General features: G+C 34.8%; 1 long non-coding RNA gene across 2 annotated transcripts in view; it reads right to left on the minus strand.

Moving 5' to 3' along the window:
* LOC136826169 (uncharacterized) overlaps window positions 1–27500 on the minus strand; it is a 159519-nt gene that overhangs the window by 13243 nt on the left and 118776 nt on the right. The window lies entirely within an intron of this gene.

Consider the following 27500-nt stretch of genomic DNA (forward strand, 5'->3'; position numbering starts at 1 on the left):
TGAATTCGTTCAGTCTATTAAAGCAAGTTCACTTTCAGGTTATAAATTTAATGATATTCAATGAAGAACGTATTATATTTTCTGACAAGTGCGAGATATATGACTCCTACGAAAGAATTATTGATCAGATTTTGACAGCTCTTGTTTGCGTCAAAGCATTTAACAGTTTTCTTAATACAAAAGATCAAAACGGGAAACTAACATACACTCAGTTTAATTTCTGTCCGAAAACAAAGGAAAGGATGAAGAAAACGATAACAATGACCAAAATACGACGTATTTTATGCGGTGAAAACCTTCCTCCTCAATCCCGTGTAAAGGGATTCTGTGAACAATAGTGACCCTCGAAACAAGAAGAAGACGAAGAAGAAGAAGAAGAAGAAGAAGAAGAAGAAGAAGAGACATAATCCCAGGTTCCTAATTCTTATATTCTTTCTCTCTCATTCAGCTTCTCAGGTACCTTTACGATCCATTTGCACGTATTTCATTTCTAAGACAAAATGATATTTGTTTACCTCTTGTTTTCTATTTAGTGACCGAGATCATGATTTGCAGTGCACGGATCTTAGATTTGCAAAGCAAAATGAGAATAAGTGGTTTCTTTATAATGATCACACTCAGATTAAATGCTTATGTACAGAAATTAACTTTATATTTATACACTTATTTATATTCATAAATTTCCATTAACTTTAAATTGTTTTGTTTTATTGAGATTTTTATTTATTTTTCATTTTATCCTTTTTTTATGTTTTAAGGATTTTTATGTTTTTACTTAATTTTATGTATTTTTATTCATTTATAAATATTACATTTATTGTTATTTTTATTTATTTACTTTTTATATCAATTTAAATTCTATTATTGTTTCTTTAATTATATTTTTATTTTCTACTTATTTTTATTTATCTGTTATCTTATTATTTTGTTTATTTTTGTTTTCTGTCATTTTTGCTTTAGTGTTATACATTTCCATTTATTTATATAATTTTTCATTTTAATTTAATTTGATTCAAACCAGTATACGTCTATTTTTATTTTTATTTATATATACATACGCAGTCATTCACACACATGTTTGTTTATTTGTTTGTTTAGGAATAAACAAACAAGGCCATTTATATAATATATATATATATATATATATATATATATATATATATATATATATATATATATATATATATATATATATATATATATATATATATATATATAAATAAATGCATGGCCTTGTTTGTTTATTCGTAAACAGATACTGCAAAGTGAAAATGCATTACTCTGGATCACTTGACCCATCGAATGAGACTGTGACCTCATGTATCATGTAAGTATTTTAAACACTCAACTAAACAATACTTTCACTCAGGAGACGGTGTAAGAAAGCCTGTGAAACATATACGCTACTATTAGACTTTCTTTAGAGCGTAATGTAAACGCCCGTCAAAATTTTGTTAATATTTCGGAAAAATATTTCTTAATTAAGAGGTTATTTAAAAAAATCGGAACGCTTACATTCTAGGGATTGGGAGGTAGTTCAATTACAATGCAATGAAAAAGATGGAGTTTACTAGAATTATAAAGGAAACTAACGTCAATATTTGATACTTTTTCATTTTTTTTTATAAACAACAACAACAACAACTCTTAATAATAAAATAATAATAATAATAATAATAATAATTTAATAATAATGCTTTTGCCTTTTTTATACAGTAATACAGTTTAGAGTTATAACAATGTGGATTTTTATTACATAATAAAATAATAATAATAATAATAATAATAATAATAATAATTAATAATGCATCACGCCAGGCATTCTTTTCATGATATGTTTTTTTATATCCTATTTACTTTGCGATATATAATGGTATTGATGGCGTCATTCAACGACATACAATGTAGTCTAAGAATGCAGACGATACTGTTTTCTAAGCGAGTAATAATTTGTGACGTGAAACATACTTGACTCGGTGTCTTTGTGACGTGAAAAATACTTGACTCGGTGTCTTTGTGACGTGAAAAATACTTGACTTGGTGTCGTGATTCAAAGATATGACTCGGTGTCTTTGAATAGTGAAAATACTTTTTCGGTGTCTTTGTGACGTGAAAGATACTTGACTCGGTGTCTTTGTGACGTGAAAAATACTTGACTCGGTGTCTTTGTGACGTGAAAAATACTCGACTCGGTGTCTTTGTGACGTGAAAAATACTCGACTCGGTGTCTTTTTGACGTGAAAAATACTTGACTCGGTGTCTTTGTGACGTGAAAGATACTTGACTCGGTGTCTTTGTGACGTGAAAAATACTTGACTCAGTGTCTTTGTGATGTGAAAGATACTTGACTCGGTGTCTTTGTGTAGTGAAAAATACTTGACTCGGTGTCTTTGTGACGTGAAAGATACTTGACTCGGTGTCTTTGTGACGTGAAAAATACTTGACTCGTTGTCTTTGTGATGTGAAAGATACTTGACTCGGTGTCTGTGTGTCGTGAAAAATACTTGACTCGGTGTCTTTGTGATGTGAAAGATACTTGACTCGGTGTCTTTGTGACGTGAAAAATACTTGACTCGGTGTCTTTGTGACGTGAAAGATACTTGACTCGGTGTCTTTGTGACGTGAAAAATACTTGACTCGGTGTCTTTGTGATGTGAAAGATACTTGACTCGGTGTCTTTGTGTCGTGAAAAATACTTGACTCAGTGTCTTTGTGATGCGAAAGATACTTGAAAAATACTTGACTCGGTGTCTTTGTGACGTGAAAAATACTTGACTCGGTGTCTCAGAACTTATAAAGCACTGTAGCCTCTCCCTAACTCACCACTATTCGTACACACGACCGAAAAAAAGTAACGTACGAAAAAAAGAGTGAAAAGATATATGTGACCGAGACCGTTTTTGATATCCCTTGTGCATTTCGGCCGAATTCTCTCTCTCTCTCTCTCTCTCTCTCAAGCCCCGAAAGGCCCCTTCCCAAAATATCAGCTCTCTCTCTCTCTCTAGAAATCTTCGAAAGGTCTCTTCTTACGTCTTCCTAAGCAGCAGCTCGCTCTCTCTCTCTAGAAATCCTCAAAAGGCCCCTTCTCCTCAAAAAGGCAACTCTCTCTCTCTCTCTCTCTCTCTCTCTCTCTCTCTGTGTGTGTGTGTGTGTGTGTATGTCTAGAAATCCTCGAAAGGCCCCTTCATCTGTCTTCCCAAATATCAGCTCTCTCTCTCTCTCTCTCTCTCTCTCTCTCTCTCTCTCTCTCTCTCTCTCTCTCTCTCTCCAAAAACATTTTCACGACAAGCCACGAGACAACCTACATTAAAAGAAAAATGTGTACATGAGTCAGAGCTTGCATACTATATCCTCAGCTGAATAATAACAAGACGTATGAGGCTTTTAAATACAGAAAAGGAATGCAAGCAGTCATATAACATGTCTGTAAATGTCCAGTCAGGCAAGCCCACAGATAAATCGCGTCTGCCAGTGAAATCTAAGAGCACTATGAAGTCCACAAGAAACTAATTATAATTTCGTGAGCAGATATTCTATGTTAGAAAGGAATGAATTTTATATACTAGATATCAATGCTGTCGAGGAATTCCACAGTTTTTATGCTGCATATATATTCCTTTATTATATGTTAGTAGAAATTGCCTCACAAAAGGAAATGGGAATTAAAATAGAATTCTGTTGCTGGTAGTTTTGGCCCCTGATTAAAATTATGAGGTGGCTACTAGAAATGATTCTGATGATTCAGCATCAGTATGCAATACACGGAAACATTACTCGTGACGATATTAATATAAAATAACAGAGATATACTTTTTGTTTACTGCAACTAGAGGCCTCAGCTATTAAACGAGTAAGATTTAGTAGATAACTAGGCCTATATATTTTTACTTACACTAAACCTTGGGCGCTTTCGGAAGAAAAAGTTACCTAATATCTTCCGTTTGAATTAAAGCTTTTTTTTTTCTTTAATGGAATGTGTTGGCTTTTCAGTTGCTCTTGAGGCATTCTTTTGTTTATTCTTGTTAATGCAGAAAATGCTATTTTTTTTCTATAATTTTTTTTTTTTTGTGTGAATTGTCATCGTCAAATGAAAAATTCAAGTCGAAACTGCAAGAAATACCAGTCGCCTGTCACATATTTCTCTTGCGTAACATTTCTGTGTTTCAAAGAGTTTCGTTCAACACAGGGGCTGTTTACTGGGAAGGGGGGTGGACGGAGCTGCAAATTATTAACTAATTTGAATTTGAATAAGACATTTACATGCAAGTAAATTTTATATTAAGTAGATTAGTTCTGAATACATTTTCAAATTTTAATCTTTAGTATGAAAAAAAGTTTATAAAAAACCATCTTTGTCTTCAATTTTGTGCCTGTCTAATCGTTCCTATCCTTTTCCATGTATGCAAATCAGCAACGTTAATAATAAGAGCTACGTACGCACCAGATATTTGTAATGTGTGATTTTGCCCTATTAACAACAAATCTATAAAATAAAACTAAACAAAGCAGCTTCGTGGTCACTAAAAATATCAATTAATCTATTTATCAAAAGTGATCTTTCCTGAGTGTTTTCCGCGTCTCGATCCGATACAGTCAAAAGAGAGACTAATCTGAATAAATTGCAGTTACACTAATAATAAAAACTGACGTTTAAGTTTAGTAAGGAAGACCAAGTGCAATACAATACGATCACAAAGGGCTATTCTCGAGTTATAAGCGAAAAATCAGTTTCTTGCATGAAAGAATTCACCTGCGTGGATGTAGGCGTGGAATATTTACTCATGAATAAACGATGGAAGTAAATTGCCTCTGTGTTTATCTATCTATCGGCCTTCATATGCACGCCCATTAGCACATGTACAACGCATGTAACTGTACGTCTGTGTATGTGGCTATGTACTGAAATGTATGCTCTGGTATTTGTATTTACACACACCCTTCTATCTCTATATCTCACGATTTACAGATAAAGTAAATATATATGTATATTATATATACATGCATACACACACATATATATATATATATATATATATATATATATAAATATATAATTATATATATATATATATATATATATATATATATATATATATATATATATATATATATATATATATATATATATATTATATAATATATATACGAAAATTTATAAATAACTGTAAATGCACACCTGCCACACACACACATTATAATACATACATACATACATATATATATATATATATATATATATATATATACAGGTATATATATATATATATATATGAAATACAGAGAACTGTAAATCCCTTTTCAACACGTATAATATCAACAATTTTTTTTAATTACTTTTCTAGCACTGAAGGCGACTTAAGCGAGTTTTATATCTCCCAGTAATTATTCGATCAGCTTAACGGCTTGACTCACTTTTCACCTAATTCAATACGATAACAGTCTGACCTCGGAAATTAAAATAGTCGTTAAGTAACAAACGTGATTGCTGAGGAGTTACGATTACTTTTCAATAAGGAGAGAGTAGTACAAAGACTATAAAAAACAGATTGCTTTTGCAGAGTTGGCCATCGGGAGGATATGAAAGATAGTGAGATTGTTTTCAGCGCTGTTTTGTCAAAACGCCACGAGATGGCACCACGACACTTTTATTTTGCCTACGACAAACGACTGGAAAAGTTGCGATTGCTTTCACTTGCTCCGGATTGGAAAAGCATTTAATGCTATACGTTTCTTTCTATCTTCTATAAGTTACAGTATAGAAATATTCGATACTCAAAAGTTTACTGATATTTCAGGATAACTAAAGAATCTGATATATGATTTCGAGGGAGTAGCTTTTCTGTATACAGTGGGTTAGCAGTTTGCGATATCCTTAATCATTTCGCATAACCAGGAAAGGATTCAGTTATCCTGTTCCCATCCTACTTTTATATTAAATAATCAGTACAAAGACCGCGAATTTGCTAATTACTGAAATCTCCCCAGATCAAATTCCAAAAAGAGTATTATGATGGATATGGTTTGGACATGTCCTTCTGACCATCCGAGGAAGAGTTGGAAGACCCAGACCTACTTGAATTCGAATTACGAGACGGGAGGCTGTTGATGAGTGGAAATTCATGAAAGTCAAAGCACAGGAAAGACATAAGTGGCAGAATTTCACACACGGCAGTGGGGGGGTATGGAATGACGTATAAGCGATATTAAGTATTTGAGTGCTTTAGAACATCACGAGACTTGTATATCAGTTTTCTAAAGTACGTTACACCTTCGCTTCCCTAAACTCTTCCTGCACTTCTTGCAAAGTCTGTGAAGCCGTGTATAAAATGGAAACCAATTTTGACAGGGCGATAGCTCTGATGCATTTATGAGAATTTTATGAGTGCGAACGTGTTCATGCTTTTAAAAAGTTAAGGAGCTTTTAGGTTCGTAAAAGGCAAAACTAAAACCCAAAGAACAAGGCACAAATAACAGCATGAAAAACAGACAAAAATGCTCTCAATGTCCCTGTGTGTGTGTGTGTGTCTTAATTATGGATGTTTGAAACGTCATGGCATATATGTTTATCTGGCTCGGTTTTCGAAATTTTCAATTTTCGGGAGATACCATTCAACGATTAATTTAAGATCCCTTAATTTAGGCAGTTTAGCTTCTCTATCAGTTTCACATCGATAAATTATAGCAGATCTCCATAACGATGAAACTGACCAGAGTTTGACCCTCAAAAAGTCAAAGGTCGATGACTCAAAGTTTAATTAGTTGAAATTATTAGCATCCGCGTATGAAAGAGTATTCTTTTCATACCGATGCATAATAACGGTAATTACGAAATAATCAGATTACAACTTCCAATTACAACTTCATAACCGCCTATATTTCATATTCATAAATTATGATAAATCCTTTATGAATCACGTTTAATTCAACTGACCAATTTTGACAGTATCAAGGCCGTCAAGCAGGTTTCAATTTGATTATATATATATATATATATATATATATATATATATATATATATATATATATATATAAATATATACATATACATATATATATAAATATATATATATATATACATATATATATATATATATATATATATATATATATATATATATATATATATATATATATAAAGGAAAAGTTAATTTATTCATACATGACTGGCCTGTAGGGTGTATATACCCTCTAATGAGTGCTCTTGCTTTCTCAGCTTCGCTTTGAGGAGGAAAAGAAGGAACGTAAGGAGCCAGAGAGAGATAAAAATCCCATGTCGGAGAGAGGAAAGATCGCACATATATTTTTCCAGAAGAATATGAGGGAGTAAGAGCGACGTAATACCGTGGGGGGTTTGGCAAAAAGGATAAAAAAGCCTAATGAGATAATATGTAAATGAAGCTCTCGCTCTCTCTCTCTCTCTCTCTGTCTGGTCCTTTTGTAAAAATATGCTTACACGTGCCCCTTTTTCTAATTTATCTAATTTTTTTCTTCCTCTTTCGCCACCCATCCCCGCCCTCTATCTGTCTGTCTGTCTCTCTCGCACCAACTTTATCCGATTATGTATGCGTGTGTAGTAATGCACACACAACAAACATCTATCTATTTATCAAGCTATTTATGTATGTATTATGTATTTATCAATATACATACACACACACATACATATATACATATATATACACATATTTATATATATACTCTCTCTCTCTCTCTCTCTCTCTCTCTCTCTCTCTCTCTCTCTCTCTCTCTCTATATATATATATATATATATATATATATATATATATATTTATACATATATATAATATTATATATATATATATATATATATATATATATATATATATATATATATATATATATATATATATATATATATATATATATATATATATATATATATATATATATATATATGTATGTGTTTATATAGAGATAGAGAGAGAGAGAGAGAGAGAGTTTAGAGAGAGAGAGAGAGAGAGAGAGAGAGAGAGAAAAGTAAATTTCATTCGTATGTTTATAAAAAAAAATCAAAACCTCTAAGCCAACCTGTAAAGACAATGAAAAACACAACATTTACACACCAATCCATATCAAATGCTTTAATATACCAACCAACTTACCAACTGGTCTCGAATTGGTGTACCTCTCATCTAAAAAGAACTGTTAATTGCCACCTTCCAGTATGAGCGTTGATCAACTGGTCTACCGCATGAAATACTTCAGAGACTCTACTTCGGCTACAGGGAACGAAAGACTTTGCTGATAAACGACAGTTGCTTGGTAAAACAAGAAACCTAAAGGGAAGTAAAGGAATGCAAAAAGCAGAGTCTGTTGCTTTGGTTAATCAGCTAGAAATGAGGGTATTTGTCAGGAGACCCTATTAGAAAGAAAGATCGTGCAAGGTGCCAACTTGCGCTTGTTTATTGGACTTTCCCCTTAGCTATAGTTCGTAAAAGGAAATTATTACCTTTTACTTGCGTAATACGAAAAAAAAAACCCAAAGACATAGCAATAAGACTGGCAGGGTAGGCCTACTTCACTAATTCATTTTGATAAATACTAAAATGACCAACAACAAAAACTGATGATTCTCTCTCGCGAAAGACTAAGTACCGGAAGCATTTATGCTTTCGGGGATATCTGTTTTTCCTATTTGGATGCGGGACAAAATCTAATTATACAGAGAATAATGATAACAATTACTAAGAAGCTGTAATACATTACATAACTACATTTAAATACATTACATAACTACATTTGCCGAATTTTAGAACCTTCAGTTACACTGAATTTTCAGCAGGTAATAGCTACAAGAAAATTTTGTTGTCCTTATAGAGAAAATGTCTGCTACCTGCATTTGTAGAAATATCTTTGCTGCTATTTGTGGCGTTGCTCAAAATTAAAAGCTTTGCTGAGATTATTCTGTGACAAAAAATTTATAAGATCGCTTTACTTCCAAATAGCCTATAAGAACAATATAAACGTCAGTTCATTATCAAAGACCGCTCCTACTAGTTTTAGGGGACATGTTCTCTCCCAAGGGATTCACAACCAACTATCAGTAGCATTTTTAAAACAGCATAGCGTACATCAGCGTTTCAGGCCATTAGCAAGCGTAATACTGCGCATGCGCGCATGTGAACATGAGTAATTTGCTCCTTCCAAATCAATTTCGCACAAAAGTTACAATATCCATATTGACTCCCGCCTGCTGAAATCACTTAAACGACTCTATTTTCCACTAGCCATGATTGACATCCACTTAAAAGCCCCCACTAAGCCACTAAGGCTTTTGATACACACAGACAAATATTTGTCTTCTGCAAAGCTCGAGGAAAATGCCCCAGCGCAAGCAGCGGTAGAGTGCTTGCAAGCAATCCATCTTGTACGTAACAACCACTTTGCGGAGACCTTTTTTTTCCTCCGTGCGAAATCCAAGGGTTAGATTACAAAGTTCGGCAGTAAAATAAATTGGAATCAGCGCCGGGATTGCGTTTGCCGAATGAGGTTTTCATCTTTCGGTATTTTTGGAACTCTGTCTTTTTGTGGTTTCTTGTAAAGGCAATTTAATAGTAATAGGACTGCTTGCTGGATTCTTGCCCAAAGCAATTAGCACAACCGACAGTCGAGGAACCAAATCTGACGTAATCCAAACACACACATACACACACACACACAAAACTTTCAGGTGATATAAACGACAGAATTGTTGCGAAAAAGTAAATACAACAAGTCATACAAGAAATACTGAGATGAAATTAAAATAAAAAATCCGATACAAGAACAACAATAAGTGGAACAAATAATTCAAATTCACTTAGACAAGATTGTTTTAAGCATTACAGTGGCTTGTTTAAGACATTTCAATGGCTTTAGAGAAATATGAGAGAAATAATAAGTGGACCGAATAATTCAAATTCACATAGACAAGATTGTTTTAAGCATTTCAGTGGCTTGTTTAAGACATTTCAATGGCTTTAGAGAAATGTGAGAGAAATAGTAAGTGGACAAAATATTTCAAATTCACTTAGACAATATTGTTTTAAACATTTCAGTGGCTTGTTTAAGACATTTCATTGGCTTTAGAGAAATATGAGAGATTTCTCATTACAGAAAACTGGCTAAAGAAACCATGCAAGAAGTTATAAGTAATCCAAAACAGCATCAATGATAAATTAATATAAAACTGAGAGAGAGAGAGAGAGAGAGAGAGAGAGAGAGAGAGAGAGAGAGAGAGAGAGAGAGAGAGAGAGAGAGAGAGATGAAATGAAATGTCAATTGAGCAAAATGTATCCTTTGATAAATCTTACAATTCAGAGAGAGAGAGAGAGAAATGAAATGTCAACTGAGTGAAATGCATCCTTTAGATAATCTTACAATTCAGAGAGAGAGAGAGAGAGAGAGAGAGAGAGAGAGAGAGAGAGAGAGAGAGAGAGAGAGAGAGAGAGAGAGAAAATACCTACTGAATGAAATGTAATCCTTTAAATACGCCTTACAATGCCGCGACGAATGCAATAACTTTTATTTTTATTTTTGTTTATTCCCGAGTGACGAAATTTATAACAGAATCAATCGCCTTAACAGCTGACGCAAGGTAATAAACACAATAAAACTCTTATGGAGGCAATAGCGTGTTTGCAGTCATATAATCCAGTGAACATTATGACATCTGGTGGTGATGATAAATTCGAGCAGAGCACTTGTGCATGAAAAAGGTTAAATGGATTCTCAAACACACTCACGCCAGTGTGCTTGCATACACACACACACGCACACGCATACACATACGCGTTCTGGGTATATGTCCATACACATCTGTTTGTGTGTGCAAGCATGGACGACCAACAGGCAAAGAATATGTGTGGTCTTTGAATTGAAAGAGAAACGGGGAAGAATAAGTATAAAATTTATCAGATATATAGAAGAAAATGAAAATAGGAGAGAGAGAGAGAGAGAGAGAGAGAGAGAGAGAGTAAGTGATAACAAGTCTCCATCTTCCCTTCTCATTCATTCTGTGTTTTTCCTTTTCTTTTATTCTCAACACAAATTTTTTTCATTTTATTTTACTCTCTCTCTCTCTCATCATCCATTTTTGTTTTGAGTCAAAGGTCGAACAGTGGGAAGCAACAGATCTGCTCTTGAGAGAATATTGCATCGGGGAAGACCGAAGTAGTGAGAGAATTCAGAAGTTTGACAGATGAAGCAGAGAGCCACCAAACCATGCAGTCCCAGGAATGCTGATTTTTATATAGAGTGAATATGAGAGGCGGTGTCTTCACGGGTTTTACGAAAGCTTTTGGGAGGGGGAATGCGCTCCTCGAGATAGCGGAACTGACCGAAATAATACCTGCAAACTGTGCAGTCTCAGGAATGCTGATTTTTATAAAGAGTGAATATGAGAGGCGGTGTCTTCACGGGTTTTACGAAAGCTTTTGGGAGGGGGAATGCGTTCCTCGAGATAGCGGAACTGACCGAAATAATACCTGCAGAAAAAGTACCAGAAAGGCCGCCTTGCGTCGGACAGAAAAATGAAGATTCCGACAAAAGGTAAAGTTGTCTTTGATTTATCTTCATAGGGAATAAAAGGAAAACTTAAGTGAAGTAAAGAAAAAAATCTGTAAATAATATTAACCAAGGACGTGAGTTCATAACACAGCTTTTAAAAACTTTTTTTTTTTTACAGACAGTGTTTGCCATTTGAACATTTTACTCCGTTTGAAATCCTGATTGGAGAGAGAGAGAGAGAGAGAGAGAGAGAGAGAGAGAGAGAGAGAGAGAGAGAGAGAGAGAGAGAGAGAGCAAAATTACATTTTCATCAGGTACAATCGAAGACTGGGAGGGGAAATAGAAAAGCAGGTAAAAACTGTTTCGGTGGCACTGAATTGGACCAAGTTACGATATTCCCATTCAGATAAGCTTACGAGATAAAGGGGTAATGGAAAAAGTAAGTGATTTAGGGTTGGCGTAAACAAGAGGAAAGACCGAGGAGGTGAAGGTATAAGAAGTCTGGAGAGTAGACTTTTACGCAAAGGCGTTAGTCGAGAAAGTAGAATGGATAGTGTGATTGATAAAGAAGAGAAGAAGGTGTATGGGTATGGAAATGGAGAAGGGAGCAGATGCCCCAGGGATATATATATATATATATATATATATATATATATATATATATATATATATATATATATATACATATACATACATACACATTATATTTATATAAATAAACTAATAGGAGTTTGTAGAGATTAATAAATCCACAAGAAGTAAACAGAACCAAGAGAGCATTAATCCCCAATCTGCTGAAGGCCTAAAAAAATATTAAGATCAACAGAAGAAGATTTTATGATGTACTCCTCGCCAAGTCATATTAGTGAGAGAGGGAGCGGTCCCACCACAGGTTAGAATAAGTGTTTTTATAAGAAGGGACATGCACATTAGGCGTCACAAGGTGAAGGTTACGAGTGACAGAGCAATAGTCTTCCACGAGGTTGAATATGGACAGGGATACATATGAGATCCCACTCTCTCTCTCTCTCTTGTAAAAATAGTGTAGAGTTCCTCATTGGAATGGTTGGTATCGTTCTCGGCTAGCACTCTGCTGGGCCCGCGCTCGATTCTCCGACCGGCCAATGAAGAATTAGAGAAATTTATTTCTGGTGATAAAAATTCATTTCTCGTTATAATGTGGTTCGGATTCCACAATAAGCTGTAGGTCCCGTTTCTAGGTAAGCAATTGGTTCTTAGCCTCGTAAAATAAGTCTAATCCTTCGGGCCAGCCCTAGGAGAGCTGTTAATCATGTACACTTGACTTTAACTTCTTGTAAAATAAACCTATATCTCTTCTTAGCTCTTCCTCTCCAGCCCTTTAAGCTCTCCTTAGCTGTCTTTCAACGCCTTTCTCTTTCCTCCTCTCTCTCAACCTCTTCCACATATCTCTCCCGACCCTTCTCTTCCTCTCTTCCCTCTTCCGCGCATTCCACCACGAACCTATCCAATCTATCTCTCTCTTTTTCTCTCTCTCTCTCAAACGCACAAACACCCAGAGAAGTACATTCATTGCGCGCGAGACTTCGTTATTCCGAGACATGCATTTGACTCAACTTCGCCTAATATAACACAAAACCGTTATTTATGGGGCGACATTTTTCCGTCAGTTATTCTCGCCGAGCACGTGAACGCGCCATTCAAAGCCGGTTGCCAATAGCAGCTCGGAGGAACAAACGCCTTATAATCCCCATCGTCCGGTTAATAAGTCACGACCATTCACGTCATACAAGCCGATTCTTTCCCCTTTAAAATGTCCAGGCGCTTGTGTGTTTGTTTTTCTTTCGTTTTTTGTTTGTGTTTAGAGGGCGAGGTTCGACGAATTCTCAGGCAAAAGGAGATGACGTGAGGAAGTGAATGTATCCTTTAAAATACTTTTGTTTCTGTTGGCGTGTTTTATTCGTCCTCTGCTATGGAATGGCCAAGTCGACCTCATCCGGATTTCAGGTCGAGAAACCGAGGCTGGTATGTTTGTCTCCAAATCATGCTGGTCCTAAGAAAAAAAATCTGGTCTTCTTTCTTTTTTCCTGAACAACTCTATTAATAAAAAGCCGGCCTCATAATTCCAAAATTAAAAAAAAAAATATCGAGTTCGAGGAATAGTGTATAATTAAATTTCAGAAGTTTCGAGAGATCACATCTCCACACTAGGGGAAAATACTAGTATAGTCACAAAGTTTTATAAAAGAAAATTAGTTCACATAAAATGTGAAAATAATAAAGTTCTAGTGCTGAAATAGTTTTCAACAATTTGTAAATAAATTACTAAAACACTCATACCGAAGTTGGGCAGTGAACAATAGCCGATGATAAAAACACTTACTTATGTACAAAGAACTTGAAAATAAAACACAGGCTGCAACTACGAGACTACAACTGGAGGCAATGAGATCATAAAAGCCCTCTGGGTCCTGTTCATTTCAGAATTCTACATTTCGAAGTGACGGGTTAAAAGAGATTGATGAAAATTGGTGTCTAGAGTTCGCCATTTCCACGTAGTATATGTCAGACTCTGAGACCTGATATGCCCATGGGAGTGAAGGAGGCATATAATCAAAGAACTCTCGAGAGCAGTGACCAAAATCATATCTATAAAACAAAAAGAGCGACATTCTTATGACAGAATTGAAATCAAAAAGGAAATAAGAGCTACGTCCTTTGCAAGAAGATAATGTCTGATTCAACTACATGGAAAAGAATGGTGTTTGAGGACACTCACGAGATAGGAGAACAACACATAAATCTGAGGGAGCTGAACAGACAGGGGTACGTGCAACGGTTTGAGAGAATACTTGGCTTCCAACGGGTAAACTTTCCCAAGGCCCATGATACGGTTCTTCCATGGAAGATTACTAAGTTTACTAAGTGATTATCCAAGTCAAGATTACACATAGAACTGCAGTGTTCAACTTCTCCAATATCAAACATAATTACGATGGACGTATGAGTATGAAGCGGTAGGAGGGAACTAGTGCCTTGATAATATTAAGTTAGTTTTTGCCTGCAATATTCATAGACATTATCCAATCTGCGCTAATACAATCACGCAAAATAATGCAGGGATTGGGAGAATCACCATCATATGAATCAAGAAGCAAAACTGGACTTGAAAAGTCACTGATGAAAAGGATGAAAAAGGCGAAAAAGAGAAAAAATTCATGAGTGAAACCATTACAAATAAGAAATGACTATAAGCCCTCCTGGCTCTATAATCTGTTGACTGTCTACAAGAGGTTTCACCTTAAGATTTAAAGAAAGATAGATGTAATAACTCTCATGACAGCAGAAACAGGCCGGTCTCACTGAATCTAAATGATTTACAGAAGAGGAGAGCCACAAGCAGGGAGTTTAGCTAAAAAGCAATAGCAAGGACATGATATTTTCAAAAGTTCCTAATAACGAAGAAAGATCTGATTTCGAGAATCCGAATGTTTTAGAAATCAGGCAAACGGATTTTATATATATATATATATATATATATATATATATATATATATATATATATATATGCATATGCATAACTGAATCACGAATATATGGAACGTGATGATTATATAAATAAAGACAAAATCCATGAAGGAAAGAGAAACAATGGAGTGCTGCGAGGCCTTCCGACTTGTCGTCCTTTACTTAGCTCACTGAAGAAATATAAAAATAAGTTTACAAAGAAAGCTCATATAAATGACAGATGGGTATTACAAAGGAAAAAATGTGTACCTGGAATCCAGCACAATTGAAGAATTAGTAGAACTGCCAAAACAGGGTTAAATATTTAAAAAGTTTTAGAAAGGATTAGGATCAGCCGTTCAAAAGCAGGGACAGGACAACTAAAAAATTATACAAGGAGGTATATATAAAATAAGTTTACAAAGAAACCTCATATAAATGACAGATGGGGATTACAAAGGAAAAAATATGCACCTGGAATCCAACACAATTGAAGAATCAGTAGAACTGTCAAAACAGGGTTAAATATTTAAGAGGTTTTACAAAGGATTAGGATCAGCCGTTCAGAAGCAGGGAAGGACAATTAAAAGGGACAGGACAATTATAAAAGAATATACATATATACATATACATATATATATATACACACACAATATATATATATATATATATATATATATATATATATATATATATATATATATATATATGTGTGTGTGTGTGTGTGTGTGTGTGTGTGTGTGTGTGTATGAAATGGCTGAGTTAACTGCACTAGACTACATGTAATCCTTTCATGTTTTCATACATGTTTTCTTCAAATCAATCTGTGTAAAAGTTGGAATAGCAGGAATAAACCTTCTCCTGAAGGACGCGAGCGATCGATTCTATAAACCCTCGTTGAAAACCCGTGTAAGCAATCTCAACTTTATTTTTAAAAAATGTTTTCTACTATTCTTTAACGCTTGTTTTAAGCACTTCAGCCTTTTTAGAAGATTGTTTTGAAGTGTTTTTTGAGCCTGTTTAAACGCTTAACGCTGAAAAGGAATGGAGGACTCGCATTTTACACGAAATTTGGCAGAACTCTGAGAGAGCTCGAGAACCCTTATACGAACACTCGTGATTCAGGCAACCTCGGAGTGCGTGTAACTTAAAGACAAGTAATTCTGGTAAACATCGTCTGTAATTACTGGGGCGTTAAACACATCTTGTTTGAGCTGCTTTTATGCACCTGTAATAAACATCGCGGGTAAACACAGCCCCAGCGTGTTACTTACAAGTATCGTAGCCACAAGGCTTATAAATTTCTCGAGTGCTGAACTGTAATGTATGCTAACGAACGCCACTTATGCTCTTTTGAAGCGCAATGAAAGACCACCAGAATTTTCTGTAGTGTTCATTTCTTTTTGCCCCCTCTCCCCTGTGTTTCGAAACTTGAGGGTGTTTTACTAACATTAGTCAAATTTAATTATAACATCCACGTGTAGTTTTGTGGAAGTACCACTTTTTTACTGCCTATTATTATTCTTGGTTCTGGGGTTATAGAAGACTTTCACTCCTTGGCAACCAGTAGGGTTACATGGGTACTTTGTGTCGCCCCTTTAGATAGCAGTGGTAATAGTATTTAGTACTTAGTAATTACATACATAGTTTTTACTGGAATATCTTTTTAACTAGACGATTTCGTAACTCATTTGTAATCATGAGTAATGTTTATCCCGCTAACCAAATTAACCAAGGACACTTTCTCATTAAGATCTTAAGAAACATGACCTTGTTTACTAATGAGCCTCCAGAGAGTACGGTCCAAAACACTATTGATAAAAGGAGTGAGGGGAACCTTTTCCCCAGAATTTCTTGACTGCCTCCTTGCAAAATCCTTTACAGGTGAAGGAACAAAATCTTAACGACCAAAACCTTGAGATTATTATAGACTTTCGAGGCAACACGTAATAATAAGCCTAATGAAAAGCAAATAAAATCATGCTTATTTCTCCGTATCATTCAGATTACTTGCTTCCGGGACCTTTGGAAAATTCGCCCTCCCGTTCCTCCAAACTCTTAAAAGTTTTGATCTGCCCTCTGGTGAAATGTATGGATATAATCTGATGTCTGCAGCGCCACCTATTATGAGAAATCTCTCACGTCACAGGAGACCAACACCTGGGTGTTTCTACAAGAACAGGAGTTTTTTTTGGTCAAGACACCTTTCTCCTCGATGCCAGAACATATAAATGTAAGATTTTCAAGTATGTTTTTCGAACATTTTAATGTATTAAAAGGTTTATAAGTCTAGAATGTTTGAAAATATCAAAATCTATAGAGATATGGGGATAGGAAAATAATATGAATGTTGTAATATCTTATCCAATCATTGTCAAAAGGAAGTCACTTTGCTTTCCATGAAATTTTTCTAACTTGTTTAAATCATCACGTACCTAGGCACGGTTTCCTAAATGGTCACAGTCCTGTGTCCTTGTTTCCCCTTTTCGTCCTCAAAATAGCGGAAGGAAAACGACGAAATACGTCTGAAAGATGATGATTACTGTAATCCCAAGAGTCCTTCCTCTTACTGCGTTCGAGGATATCATTTCCTCTTTCAAGAGGAGGTCTGTCGGTTTCCACTTGGATAAGAGTTCATTTGTTTTACTTCCCTCTCCTCTCTGCTTATTCTTCCGGTCACTGCCTCCCAAACCGGCTCCCCCCCCCCACAAAAAACCCTCCTTCCCCAAAAAGGGAAGTTGTACTGGCTACGATTCAATTAAGAACGATAAGAGGAAATCAAATTTGAAGTTTCTATAGGATCAAGCCTCTTAAGTGCCAATAATCGACAGCTTAGGCCTAAGTGAGATATCTTCGTTGATAGCCTAAAGCTGCTTACTGTGACGATACGAGATTCTTATATTTCAGCGTCAGTTGAGGCTATATATGATGACTGCTACGGAAGATGAACACATATATAAATATTAAGATCCGTAAAACAAAATATTGGTTGTATGAACAGTGAAAAACAAAATGCTGGTTGTGGGAACAGTGAAAAACAAAATACTGGTTGTGGAAACAGTGATATCGTTAAATTCAACACGCACACATGCATGCATACCAAACACGTTTTTAATCTTCAGCTTTAAATACCGATCTGGAGCAGATCCACCTAAAACCCATATAAAAACTCACGTCCAAACTCGGATTTTATGAATGAATACGGTCATTTTTCAGATGCTCCTGACACCCTGGATTTAATCAGAATCTCGGCCTAATCTTCGTTCCTGGAGGATCATGAGAGGGAGAAAGGTTTCTCTGATTCTTTTCTTATGCTTTTTCTTTCTTCTCTCTTTTTTTCATTTGCTAAGTTCTTTGATATATTGCGCATAGACTGTTTATCAACTTTACTTTCATTCTCTTCTATATTCTGATAAACGTAACCGAATTATCACAAACTGATTCATGGGTCTAGTTTAAACCTCCGGAGTGACAGTCATCTATGGCACCTACAGTACAATTAGTCTCATTTTAATGTTCCCTTACTGAAAGAGTATAAAACCTGCGAATGTAACAATAGGGACAATAATAATTAAATTTGTAAATAAAAGAATAAGAGTCCAAGAAGGGGAAGCGACTTTTGTTGTTAGATGGGGCACGTTCCGCAGTAGAAAGAAAAAGTGTATCGATTCCATTGTTTACCAATATCTTCGCTAACTAATCTCTCTCTCTCTCTCTCTCTCACTTTCCGTTTTCTTGATCTTTCTTCTCACCTACGAAAAAAACTACCAAAGAACGTAAAAATATGTGACAGTACATCATTCAAACCTTTCCACTTTTGTTGCTGTTTGCTAATGCGTCGGGCTATTATCTAAACCGAAAAATAAAATCAAAATTTAATAAAAAGAAGGTTACCTGGCATTACTTTCGTTTGAATACGATATATGTATATGACATATCCTGGCTACGTTGGTAAGCCACAAGCTGTCGCCTCTAGGCCTAGAACTTACCGTTCCAAGAAACGCCCGAGGGACCCCTACACCGAGTAGTTATTCTGTCTGGCAACAGATGGCAGTCATGTCATGAGAGAGACTATTTTCAGCTTTGAGTGAATGCGAAGCTGATGGATGTGCACGTGAAAAGAGTGAAACATATTTATATTTTATTCTTAAATGTACATTTTCAAGAGAGTAAATCGATTTATACCTCACAGAGATTTAAATTTCTTACGTATGTCCCTTTTTTGTTTTAACCCATTGTTCTTCTGAACACAATATTTTTTTCCATAAGCCATCCGGAATAAAGTTAGTTTATTGATAAATTTGAATTAAACACAATACATCACTCTCTGCACAGACCATTCTGAAATCCTGCCTTGCATCTAAAAAATGACATCATTTAACTATTTGTAAATTTCTTTACATAATCTCCGTTACTATTAATTCTTATATTATTTTCTTGTGATTTTTAAACTCAAGACACATTAAATGTCTCGTCGCGTTAAAGATTTTATAGGCCGCAAAGTTTGAATAAATTCGATTCAGTCTCTGTCTGTCTGTCTATAAATGCAATCCTTCAGGAACAAATAATGACAAAATTACAGAAACTTGCATTAGGAGACAATGTGACCAGATAGGTGGCTTTTATCCACAGCTAATTGGTCGTAAACGACAACAAGCGTTTTAAGACATACTTTCAATTGGGGCAAAAGAGGATATACTAGTTATTAGTATTATTGCACTTAATGTTCTGAAGGGTCCACAATAATATAATTGTTAAAGGCTCGAGTAGAATTTTACAAAAGCATTCGAACCCTTCTCTGGGTTCATGTTACCCAGAGAAGGGTTCGAAAGCTTTTATAAGATTCCACTCGAGCCTTTAACAATTTGTGGACCCTACAGAACATTTATGAACTCTCGTGATTGAGAGTTTTTCTCCCAAATTGCACTTAATGTTCCAATTGACTGTAAAGGGATTTGAAAGGCATTTGTCACTGTTTGTACATTGATAAATACAATCTCTAATCACGCCTTTAGGAACCTCTCTAGAAAAAAACGACCAAAGGCCAATTACGTTGGTCGACTAATTACTTTGATTTTCTTTTGCCCAATTACTTTGATTTCGTTATGCGTACGGTATTTTTCCATTGAGATCACCAGGTGGTACAATTATAATTATTACTGCTTTGATTGCCGTTGTATATTTTTCCCAGCCAGTCGCACTTGACTCTTGATGTATGCCCATAAATTCTCTGATCTTGATGTATATATACACATCCTGGGCCAAATATTTTTAATATAAATGTATATAGATCTATACTGTATAATACATTATATATATATATAGTCAGTGATATTAATATCAAATTTACTATTCTTAGGAATGACTTACGCCCAAAGAAGGTAAAGATTTTTCCAAAGGTATGGTGAATTCGGTATTAAACGATATTTGTGGCTTAAAATTTGTGTATATATAAATATATATATAAGTATATTTTTATATATATATGTATATAAATATATGTCAAAATGTTACCCTAGTTACGCGCATACCATGAGAAGTATTCCTCGATGTGGCCACTTAAGTCAACTTCTGAAATTGCATAGGCTACTGGTAAGGAAAGATAAAATGATCTTTGTAGCCCAGGCCCGAACCTGGTAGGCAGACATAAAATTTCCTGAAAAGATAAAATGTCAAGAAGACCAAATATATATATATATATATATATATATATATATATATATATATATATATATATATATATATATATATATATTTATATTTATATTTATATCGGACGTAAGAAACATCCAAAGAACGCCGAAGCCTTTTATCGTCCTTAGAGGGATAGAAGCTTTCCATATACTGTCGCAGGTGCCCACCATAAATATATTGTCAATAAATTTTCCTCCCTTTTCGGGAAGAATTTATTGGTAACGATATTAAAAGGACGGAGGAGAATCACAATAATCCCTCTTACTTCCTTTGAATAGGTCTCGTACGATTGTTGTAGGTACATACCTTTCTCTGTAATAAGGATACTTATAAATTGCATATTTATTTTATGAAAGGGCAACCAACGACTGATAACAAATGGGCACTGTAGGAATAGGAATACAGAATTTAAGCCAAAGGGCAAGCGCTGGGACCTATGAGGTCATTCAGCGCTGAAAGGGAAACTGGCAGTAAGGAGGTCTGAAAGATGTAACAGGAGGAAAACCTCAAAGCAGTTGCACTATGCAACAACTGTCAGAGTGGGTGGGAAGTCCTATGGAAGAAAGACAATGTGACTAGAGGTACAGTAAAAGGAATGTGAGAGGTTGCAGCTAGGGGCAGAAGGGATGCTACAAAGAACCTTAAGTAATGTCTACAGTGCACCACGTGAGGTGCACTGACGGCGCTACCCCCCTACGGGGCAAATCGTTCTCGCACACGGAACGCATCTTCGAGATGAGATATACACCTCTCTTGACAGCCGAATGGTTAAGGACGACGACTTTCCTGTCCGGTGTTCGAGTCCCCTATGTATATGAATCGTTTATATATATATATATATATATATATATATATATATATATATATATATATATATATATATATATATCTCAGGTTGAAGAGGTAAAAGGATGTATGTCTCTCACAAGATCAAGTTTATTGTGCCAACGTTTCACATCACATGATGCCTCATCCTCAAGGCTGGAAAATTACAGACAATAAATACTTAAAATGTCACTTATGCAATGGGAAAAACCTCTTTGAAAATTTAAAAAATTTAAAACATTTACAAATACAAAAATTAAAAGAAGAACATGAAAGTCACTTTTTAGCTCTTGCCTTGGTAGGTGTTCCTTTCAAGTTCTTGTTTTAAATTTTGTATTTGTAAATGTTTTAAATTTTTGAAATTTTTAAACAAGTTTTTCCCGTTGCATAAGTGACATTTTAAGTATTTAATGTCTGTAATTTTCCAGCCTTGAAGATGAGGCATCATGTGATGTGAAACGTTGGCATAATAAACTTGATCTTGTGAGAGACATACATGCATTTACCTCTTCAACCTGAGATGTTTGTTCAGGTCTGTTTCCCCTGTTTCTGTATCATATATATATATATATATATATATATATATATATATATATATATATATATATATATATATATATATATATATATATATATATATATATATATATATATATATATATATATATATATATATATATACGCTTTACTCATTCCCAGTGTTGGTGTAACTACATACATACATACATTCATACACGCACAGACACACATATATATATATATATATATTTATGTATATATAAGTGTGTGTATACGTATGTACAAATGGAACGAAAAAAGTTCCAGATCTTATTCAAAATTTTAGGGGGTTTGATAAAACTTTTTAGCCGTTAAAAAAAAAAAGTCGTTATTGAAATCTTGCGTGTCCCTTTATATGGAAACGCCCTTGTTTCTCTTATTGACGTGTGATAAATCATTCACAATTTTCTGTTGGTCTAAAGACGTTCTGGGCGGCGTCTCGTCTGCCAAGTTGAATGTCAGAGCGAGAATGTTTATTTTTGTTGGAAGGAAAAAATCATATATTTCAGGTTCAAGAAAACGATTCGCCTCGCAGGACTGAATATTAAATATATAACATGAAAGAATTCGCTTGCCTGCTCTCTGTCTCTCTCTCTCTCCGGACGTTCTCAGTCACATATGTGGCAGTGATAATTGTCTGTTTATTTCTAGGGCGCCACCATATTGTGCGTAATTCACTGTCTGTGTTTACGGAGGCGCAATAGGATTTAATGGAAAGTGCCTCAATCTCTCCATAATTTTGGTGTTATGACCACTGAAGTGTTATGGCCACTAGATCCTTATGTGCCATTTTAACCATCTGTGAATGTTTATATATATATATATATATATATATATATATATATATATATATATATATATATTTATACATATATATACATATATAAATATGTATGTATGTATGTGTGTATATATATATATATATATATATATATATATATATATATATATATATATATATATATATATATATATATATATATAATGAAATTTATTTTTCAACCGCACAGGTTGACCGAGACACACACACAATCTCTCTCTCTCTCTCTCTCTCTCTCTCTCTCTCTCTTTCTCAGTCTATAAGAACATCAGTCTTTGAAAAACCCACTACCCTCACAATGCTCCCATGGTTTTGTAAACAGCCAGACCTACCAACAGCCCAATCTACTGAGATGACAATCTATGCAACAGTAATGGCTTGTCAAAGAGAATCTCAGCACCCTGCTTTCAAAAGAAAGTTACAACTGGTTTCTCTAACGTGGACTATGGTTTTTTCTATGGCAGTAATTCTATTGCTCCTTCTCTCTGCTTTATTAATACCTGGAAATTTAGAACAGAATATAGAATTTAAGTCAAATGCCAAGCGCTTGGACCTATGAGGTCATTCACCGCTGAAAGGGATATTGATAGTAAAAAGGTTTAAGAGGTGTAACAGGGGGAAAACCTCGCAGTTGCATTATGAATCAGTTGTTAGGAGAAGGTGGAAAGTAAGATGGAAGTAAGAGAATATGAACGGAGGTACAGTAAAAGGAATGAAAGCGGTTGCAGCTAGGCGCCGAAGGGACGCTGCAAAGAACCTTAAGTAATGCCTACAGTGCACCGTATAAGGTGCACTGATGACACTACCCCCATGCGGAGCCTGGTGATTTTATTGCCTTCGACAAGAAGATTATGTTTCTGGTTGTTTGTTCGTTTGTGTGTTATGCGCGGATGATTATGGAGATGTTTACAAATGCTGGGCCTTGTGGCTGGTCACAAGTGGGTATAATTTGGGAAAGATAGGAATGTGGCCTTTTGGAGATTAGAGACTTCAAGAGGGTAGACTGGCTAGCCCTGGCGGAGGTTTGCGGTATCTGAACGCTCTTGTGATATAGTTCTTCATTAGACCCAAATAGCTATCCTAAATTTAGTCTTTATCGCTTATACGAAAATCCTTCATTGTAATCTGGAATAATGAAGACCTTGACTCTGGCCATCATCACCATCAACATCATTATCATAATATTGTTATTTTTAATACTGTCGATGTTTCCAAACACAACGACACTCAACGGAGAGGTGAAATTCATTATTGTGTACTTGTCATGCAAAAGCAAGGCCCAATTAAAATTTATACAGGTGCGTGTTCGGCAGTCTCTCGACAGGACCCAGCTGCAACTGTGATGTTTTTAACTCTGTTGTTTTTTTATATATATATATATATATATATATATATATATATATATATATATATATATATATATATATATATATATATATATATATATATATATATATATATATATATATATATATATATATACTGTATATACCAACAGATGAATTTGAACCTTTATAAATGGCAATAGCAACACATAAAACTTGATTCTTAATTCATACTCATATGAACAAACGACAACAAACAGGTAAATAAGTGAATAAAGGATAGCTTGCCTGGATGTACAAACACTTCGGAAATAGCGGAGCAGATATTCGAGTTCTATAAGAAAACCTTAACTGATGAGATATCGTTAAATCTCCTTTCATTTCGAACGATTTTTTTTTTTTGCTCAAGTTGACAGAATATAACTTTTAGCCATTATTTTAAATTTCATAAAATGTTTTCAAGGTTAGCTGGCAAGGCAAAGGTGGAATTAAGAGAATGATTTATACAGCCGCTATCCAGCAACTGATTCCCAATACGACACAGCGATGGCGCCACTGTCACTCCGAATAGATATTTCATTCAAGAAGATCATGTATTATAAGACTCTTCAAACCGCCCTGCCATTCATAGCGGCTTCGCAATGACTAACCGCTTTTCAGTGCAGAATTAATCTCCCGTCCTCTTTGGCTTCCTAAGTGCATGATTACTACCACTCGGTTGTTTCATTCATTTCAATGCTGATATGTTCCCGCCTTTGTTTTATGAATGCAGCGGGGGCGCTCGCTTCGTGCGATTGTTAGTACTGCACGCTGAGACGCTCGTCAGGATTTTCAGCCTACGTAACAAGGACTCTTGACGTGATACGTTATTGAAGTTAAACAGAAAATCACTATAGGACGCAGGGGATGTGTTTTTATATCACGCATACAAATGCACGTATATATACATATATATATTACATATATATAATATCATACACACACACACACTTATATATACACATATAAGCGAATCCCACAGGAAAATGACAGGCAGAAGTTCAGTACCGAGCGCTTTCGCGTTTACTGACGCATCATCTGTCTGTCATCTTCCTGTGGGATTCGCTTATACACTGAAGTCACGTGCACCTACTGTGATTTTTTAAGCATATATATACATATAAATACATAAAAGTTTGTGTGTGTGTATACACAAACATAGCCACACACAGACACGCGCGCAGACGCAAGAAAGCAGGGGAAAAATGTCACGAAGCTGTAATGTATTCATTATTTCGAGCCACAAAGGGAGATGAAAGGAAACATGGAATTGCAAGGCCTTTACTGGTGTTTATTCCACCTTGCCAGAGTTATCTGCGAAGGTGGAATAAAAGCCACAAAAGACCTTGTAATCTCGCTTTGCTTTTATCTTCCTTCGCGGTTTAAAATAATGAGTATGTATGTATATGTATATATATATATATATATATATATATATATATATATATATATATATATATATATATATATATATATACATATATATATATATATATATGTATATATATATATAATATATATATACATACATAAACACATACATACATACACACATACATACATCTATACATTATATATACATATACAGAAATATAAATATGTATATGAATACAGTATGCAAATATATATTTTTACTGGATCTTATCTCTAAATTTGGAAGACGCTTTGAGTGACATCGAAAGCAGGAGTGCATAAAGTTTGCTGAGCCAGTCCTTCATTTATGGAAATGCAGTGTTGATTCTGACTGTGAACATTAGATAAAAAAAGGCTGAAGATAAATTAAAGGGTTTTTGCAATATATATATATATATATATATATATATATATATATATATATTATATATATATATATATATGCATGTCTATATATATATATATATATATATATATATATATATATATATATATATATATATATATATATATATATAATGTAAGAATTGAAAAGATGAGAAATGTGACGAGTAGTACAAGTGGCAAAATGACAAGATTAGGTGAAAAGTCGTTCAAAAACTTTTAATATGGTTTGGTCATGCAGAGAGAATGGTGAAACAGTGTGTCGGAATAAAGACTGGATAGTTAGTGATGGCTAGAGGGAAGTAGGAGAAAAGTCCCAGAGAGGGCCCGGTGAAGAAGAGATACTATCAGGAAAGATTTTAATCTAGAAGAAACGGGAGTGAGAGAATGTGCGCAAAGGGGTTTGATGTGCTACTGATGAGCATTCTTTGTAGATTTACGAAGCAGCTAAAACTGTGGAAGTTTTCAGCAACTCAGTTATGAAAGTGGTAGTGACCAAGAACATATAATTCCTTGCTGTGAATTCCGGAGCTGAATCCTAGCAATCACAAAATAGCCTGACAGAGACCTATCAGATTGTTAACTAATTGCTTTAAATAAAATGCCTGAAACCGAAAATAAAATAAGATTCGTTGAATAATTGTTTTAAACACCTGAAACTGAAAATAAAGTCTGGTTTGTTAAGTAATTATGAAAATTACCTGAACCATACAATAAAGATCTGCTGTAAAAAGAACGAAAATGACTACGATGATATTCAAAGGTTCAAGTGTACTATGATGATAGTCAAAGGTTCAAGTATACTATGATGATATTCAAAGGTTCAAGTATACTATGAAGGTATTCAAAGTTTCAAGTATACTATGATGATAATCAAAGGTTCAAGTATGAGTACATAATAAACTGTCACTGACAACTCTTACTGATTTATTACTACGCACTGAAGAGCCAGTGGCAAATGAATTCCACTGGCTATATGCTCGCAATTGTCCTCTTCGCGTTCAGCACTGTTGTTACCGGAGCTTTGAATCTAATGAACGTTAACTAATTAACGGAGAGCTGATGTGTACAAACGATCCTTTTACCCACCGGCGACTCTGTCCACCAGTTCCATTAAAAAGACTCTACATTACCGCCAATAAAATGAGTCGCGTATTGGAACACCGATCAAAATATCTATTACACTTTCGTTTTGATGGGCGAAAGTCTGAGCCAACTTGAAAGGCAACGGTTATGAGGCAATTAAGGCCGACAAAAAGCTGTTCAATCATGGAGTTTGTAGCTGGACTGTTGTTTTTAATCATGTTGTTGTTGTTGTTGCTTTTCCTGAAAGCTGTTCGAGTTGGTACGTGATAATTCGTGATATTTCGTGGCTGCCGATCGAACTGGATGAACTGAAACGTCTAATTATGTTCGGATTCCGCGAATGAGATGTTTAGAAGCATTAT

Source organism: Macrobrachium rosenbergii, chromosome 40, assembly GCF_040412425.1.
Source record: "Macrobrachium rosenbergii isolate ZJJX-2024 chromosome 40, ASM4041242v1, whole genome shotgun sequence".
NCBI lineage: Eukaryota > Metazoa > Arthropoda > Malacostraca > Decapoda > Palaemonidae > Macrobrachium > Macrobrachium rosenbergii.